Source organism: Lactuca virosa, chromosome 4 (genome assembly GCF_052849685.1).
Source record: "Lactuca virosa cultivar CGN04683 chromosome 4, Lactuca_virosa_CGN04683_v6, whole genome shotgun sequence".
Taxonomy (NCBI): Eukaryota; Viridiplantae; Streptophyta; class Magnoliopsida; order Asterales; family Asteraceae; genus Lactuca; species Lactuca virosa.
In genome coordinates, this window is record NC_136429.1 from 511,700,806 (window position 1) to 511,707,144 (window position 6,339).

Here is a 6,339-nt window from a genome sequence, read left to right on the forward strand (position 1 = left end):
TTCGGCTTTCAACCCAACAACCGAAGGGGCAGTTTCGGTTTCGCAGCCACAAGCGATAGGACCCGAAAGCAAGGTTTCGCTTCTAAAACACATTCCTCTCACTCAAAGCACAATCCTAAAGAAGATGTGAAGGGAAAAGGGAAGATCGTCTCAGGAGATGAAAAGAAGATGAATACTAATCTAAGGAAACAAAACCAAAAGTTAGAAAACAATAAAGATCCAATTCCTAGACCTAAGGTTGAAGCATCAAAAGATAATAAAATCAAAGTTTTTACAATCAAAAGAAAAGATGAAACAACCCTAATCAAACGAACTTACTTGGTTGAATCTTCTATTGTTATATCCTGTTCTGTAAAAGGCTCACATGGACCCAAGAAACTTTGGGTTCCTAAATCTCCTTGATTTTTGCAGGTTATACGTGACGAGCAGTTCGACGATGAATGGTACATTGATAGTGGCTGCTCACGTCACATGACAGGGAGAAAGGAAGAACTTCATGAGTTTCGAGCTATTAAGGATGGTGGATGTGTCAAATATGGCAACAACTCATTTGGCACAATAAAAGGCTATGGAATGATCACAAATGGCAAATTCTTGATCAGAAAAGTAGCATACGTAGAGGGCTTGCAACACAATCTCATCAGTGTTTCACAACTGGTGGTGGGAACTGGACTGAAGGTTTCGTTCGATGATGAAGGATCTGAAATAGTAGAGAAGAATACCAAATCAGTTCTATTAAAATCCAAAAGAAAAGGCGAAATGTACACACTGAATCTCAATCCCATTCAAGGGAAGTCATCTGTGTGTCTGCTAACGAAAGCACACTCAGACGAAAGTTGGTTATGGCACCGAAGGCTCTCGCACCTCAACTTCAAAGACATCAACAAGCTAGTTCTTGGTGATCATGTGCGAGAACTTCCAATACTCAAGTTTGATAAAGAACATCTGTGTGTTGTATGTGAAATGGGAAACCAAAGCAGGAAAAGTCATCCAACACGTGTCAACACGAAGATCATTGAACCACTTGAGCTTCTGCATATAGATTTATGTGGACCTTCGGCTATTGAAAGCATTGGTGGTAACAAATATATACTAGTAATAGTAGATGACTTTTCTCGTTTCACTTGGGTATTTTTTCTTAAACAGAAATCAGAGGCTACACCAAAGCTCAAGGTATTTGTCAAGCAAATAGAACTTCAACTGAGAAAGTTGGTAAGAAATATTCAAAGTGACAATGGGTTGGAGTTCAAAAACAATGAATTTGAAGACTTTCTTGCTGAAAAGGGAGTATCTCACAACTTTTCTACTCCCTACACTCCACAACAAAATGGTGTCGTTGAAAGGCGAAACTGCTCGTTGTGTGAAGCAGCCCGAACCATGCTCAGTTTCGCCTCATTGCCTTTATATTTCTGGGCTGATGCTATTGCTGCTGCCTGCTACACACAGAACAGATCTCTTCTCAACAAGCGCTTTTCTATTACTCCATATGAGATCTTGAACAGTCGTAATCCAAATGTCAAGTTCTTCCATGTGTTCGGTTCCAGATGATTTATTTTCAATTCAAAGGAGCACCAAAACAAGTTTGATGTCAAAGCTGACGAAGGGATTTTTCTTGGCTACTCCTTAAACTCCAAGGCATATAGGGTTCTGAACAAACGTTCCAAGAAAATCGAAGAAACCTATTATATCACCTTCGATGACAACTACGTCAAAAAACTTCAAACAAACGAAGGTTCATTGGAGGAAATCTTTCCAACGTCTGGTCAAGTCACTGTTTCCATTTCGAATTTATTTGAGCAATATATGTCATTGTTCGATGAACCAGAGAAAGCCATTCACTCTGAAGCAAAGGCTGCTGACAATAAGATTGATTCCTTGAAGAAAATCATTGATGATGCAGCGAAGGTTATGGAAAAAGAACAACCGGGAACCACCCAACAGCCTAGTCCAAGCAAACCTCCAAAATAAAATTCTACATTTCAGGGGGAGGGTTCATCTTCATCTGATAACCCTGAATTATCATTCCAGGGGGAGAACCCATCAACCGAACGTCCGGTTGAGGGGGAGACTTCAATGCCTGAAGGCGAAACTGTCTCATCATTTGAGGGGGAGAATGCAAATACAAATGATGAAGATACTCAGTCAGAATTCAAAGAAGAAGTAAATGCTGAGTTGGATCCATCCTATGATCCAAATTACGCACCTCTCTCCAAATGGACAAAAGATCATCCAAGAACCCAAATCATTGGTGATTCATCAGAAAGAGTTCTTACTCGTTCTCAACTGAAAGCGAAGCAAACTGCATTATTCTCTCAAGTGGAATTTTGCATGTTTAATTCGTTTGTCTCCAAAATTGAACCGAAGACTGTCAACACTGCACTCGATCACTCAGATTGGGTACAGGCAATGCAAGACGAACTCAACGAGTTTGAGTGAAACAAGGTATGGAGACTGATTCCTACGCCAAAGGATGTATCTGTAGTTGGACTAAAATCGGTATTTTGAAACAAAATGGACAAAGAAGGGAATGTAATTCGTAACAAAGCAAGACTGGTTGTGAAGGGATATTGTCAAGAAGAAGGGATAGACTACGAAGATACCTTCGCTCCAGTAGCCAAGTTAGAATCAGTAAGAATCTTTCTGGCCTATGTTGCTCACAAGAACTTTGAAGTATATCAAATGGACCTCAAGTGTGCATTTCTAAATGGAGAATTAGAAGAAACGGTGTATGTAGAGCAACCACCAGGATTTGTGAACGAGAAGTATCCAGATCATTGCTACATTCTGGATAAAGCAGTCTACGGTTTGAAAAAAGCCCCGAGAGCATGGTATGAAACTCTAACACGCTTTCTTAAGTTGTCCAAATTCAAAAAAGGTTCGGTTGACCCAACCTTCTTTCGCAAGAAAGAAGGTGAAAATTTAATGATAGTTCAAATTTACGTCGATGACATCATCTTCGGCTCCACGAATCCTAGCTTAACAGCCGAATTCAGGAAGTTGATGGAGACTAAATTTGAAATGAGCGCAATGAGTCCGATTAAATTTTTCCTTGGACTGAACATTAGACAGGGACCAGAAGGCATTTTTATTAATCAGGAGGCTTACACGAAGACTCTACTAGCGAAGTTTGGTATGATGGGAGACTCAAAAGTGAAGGTTCCTATGGCGTTTGGCACGAAGTTAACACCTTCTCTAAAAAAACCGGCTGTTGACGTGACCCTCTATCGACAAATGATAGGGTCCTTAATGTATCTGACAGCTAGTCGACCAGATATAATGTTTTCTGTCTGTTATTGTGCTAGGTTTCAAGCTAATCCACGCGAACCTCAGATGATGGTTGTGAAGAATATTTTTCGGTATCTAAAGCGAACCTCGTCTCTCGGTCTCTGGTATCCTGCAAAATCCGACTTCTTCGTTCAAGCCTTCTCTGACGCTGATCTTGGTGGATGTGGTCTGGACCGAAAGAGCACTACTGGCAGGTGCCAATTTCTTGATGGTAAACTCGTCAGTTGGCAATCAAAGAAACAAACTTGCGTGTCTCTTTCTACAGCCGAAGCTGAGTACATCGCCGCAGCATCCTATACTTCACAAGTTGTATGGATTCAAATCCAACTTAGGGATTATGGCCTAAGCATGAAGAAGATTCCCCTCTATTGTGACTTTGAAAGCACGATTATAATATGTCACAATCCAGTGCAACACTCCAAGACAAAACATATTGCACTAAGATACCATTTTATCAAGGATCATGTTGAAGATGGTAATATCGAAGTCCATTTCATTAGATCTGCTGATCAACTGGCTGATATATTCCCCAAGGCCTTACCTGAAGCAAGCTTTAATAAGATACTCCAAGGCTTGGGAATGATGGAAGCTGAGTCTGTACCGAAACCCCTTTCTTCTAATTAAAACTGTACAAGCGAAATAGAGCGAAAGCTCGGTCTATTTCGGCTCTTGAAATTTTCGGGAACCGAAATGAACCAAACGCTCGGTCTATTTCGGCTCTTGAATTTTTCGGGAACCAAAATGAACCGAACGCTCGGTCTATTTCGGCTCTTGAATTTTTCGGGAACCGAAATGAACCGAACGCTCGGTCTATTTCGGCTCTAGATTTTTTCGGGAACCGAAATGAACCGAACGCTCGGTCTATTTCGGCTCTAGAATTTTCCGGGAACCGAAATGAACCGAACACTCGGTCTATTTCGGCTCTCGAATTTTTAGGAACCGAATTGACCCGAACGCTCGGTCCATTTCGTTTCATCTTATCTCAGGATTGGGTTCGGTTGTATATTCTTGTATATCTTGTTTATCCTTTCGCTTGCTTTACTATGGTAAAAATCCAAAAATATTTTATTTTTTTTATTTTTTATTTTTATTTTATTTTATTTTTCAGAATTTCTAAAAATCCAAAATTACAAAAATATTTTTATTTGTTTTAGTATTCTCTCTCTATTCTTATTTTGTTTCAAGTTCATAGATGCGACACAAAATGATGTTGGGGCAGGTATAACTTTCTTATCTTTGTACCAAGCTAGGTGTCCCTAGAAGCATGCTGCTGCATGTAGACCGAAGCCTCCAAAACTCTGAGTGAAGCCTTAATGATTCGATAAACACCAATCGTCTCTTCCCAATCAGGCTGCTAAAATCACTCGAGTCATGAGCTACCTTACTCTTCTCATATTGAGTAAAGAGTTGTCTGCTTTGTCATTTTCGTATAGCAGAGGTACTTTCGGTTCCTTAACCACCTCCACTCATTTCCCCATTTTCTTTCGGTTCATCAACGTAACCCTTGAGACTCTCAGATATTACCACTGAGGTTTATGGTTACACAACTTTTGTGTTCATGATCTTAGTTTCGTTCTACCACGAGCTGAGTGAAACCCAAAAATCCAACACAACTAATGAATTGACGGTGAACAATCAAACGTTCTAGCTCTCACCCATGATTTAACGAAACCACTCTTGTGGAATGTCACCTGAAATCTCTTTTTCTTTTTGAGTGATCTTTATGAAATTGTCTAACGACCAAGACGTTTTCTTCCCATAAGATCCAGTTTTATTTTTCTTGAGATTTCTAAAATACATCAAGTCACTGAATATTTCATCAAACCTACTTGTTTAACAGGCTACATCGGTCTCACAAGTACTTCGTCCACTTTCGGTCTTATGTCAAGAACCAAAGCATGGATTGAAGCTAAACCACCATCAATAGCCTTATAATCAAAAGATGCCTTTCAATGCTTCTTAACAAGTATTTGATCGTATTTTCACGGGGAGCCACACAAGCACTTCGAAGTCTCTCTTGACTTTGAAGGAAGAGATTCGTGCCCGGGATCAAGTGCTTCATGTCTTGATTGACATCACTAATATCCCACATAAATTTTGCTTTATTTCTTTATCTTTCACACTATCTTGCACGAAATTCTTTACGATTTTTCCAAACTCTTGTTCAGTTGCTAATAAGCTATTTTCAGACATATAGCTTCGATTCTTTATGGTGGCGTTGATTTATTTAAATAATAAAAATAAAATAAGGGTGAGTTAGCATGAATTTGAAATGGTTCAAAATTTGAACAGAAGATCAGGATGAAAAGGCGCGTGAATTTGAAACGGCACCTAATATCACGCCTGATGACGTCTTCTTCGGAAAACCCAGCTGTCAAATCACGCTTTTTCAGGCGTCGATTCAGAAGATAGTCGAATCATTACTGTGGATTTTTCTCTCTCCTGGCGATGGTATAAAAGATTTTCTCACATCTCTTGGGTTACTTTACCAATTCTCCACTCTCTCAAGAACAAATCGGCGATTTTCTACTGTTCATCTTCTTTTTCACCCCTGCAACAATGGCTGAATCTTCCTCGGTTTACGAACAAACTGCTCAGTCATCTCTTCTGACCATCAAACCCAATCAGAATCTGATCATCGACCTGAACCCATTTGTCTATGATTCGTACATGCTACATGTGGTTGAATGTCTCAAGTATTCCCCGCTGGTGGTTGCTCTCACACAGGTTGAATGCGTTCCAATGTCGATGCTCTCTCATGTCTACTCAACTGCTGTCTACGATAAATCCAAGGAGCGTATCTTCTTTGAGATCATCAATCAAAAGACGTCGATTTCAAAAGCTAGGTTTTGTTTATTGCTACACCTTGTTGTCGCCGATTCTATGATTAACCCTGATTCCATTACCACTACTCAGTTGTTCACAATGTTCTATGATATGGGGTATACTGAGCTTCTCACCACTATCACCAAGTTCAAAAAAATCTTGTCTTCCTCCTCAGTGGAACAGACTCTTTACTCTCCTCTCCAAGGGTTTATCGGAGAGGGTTGCATG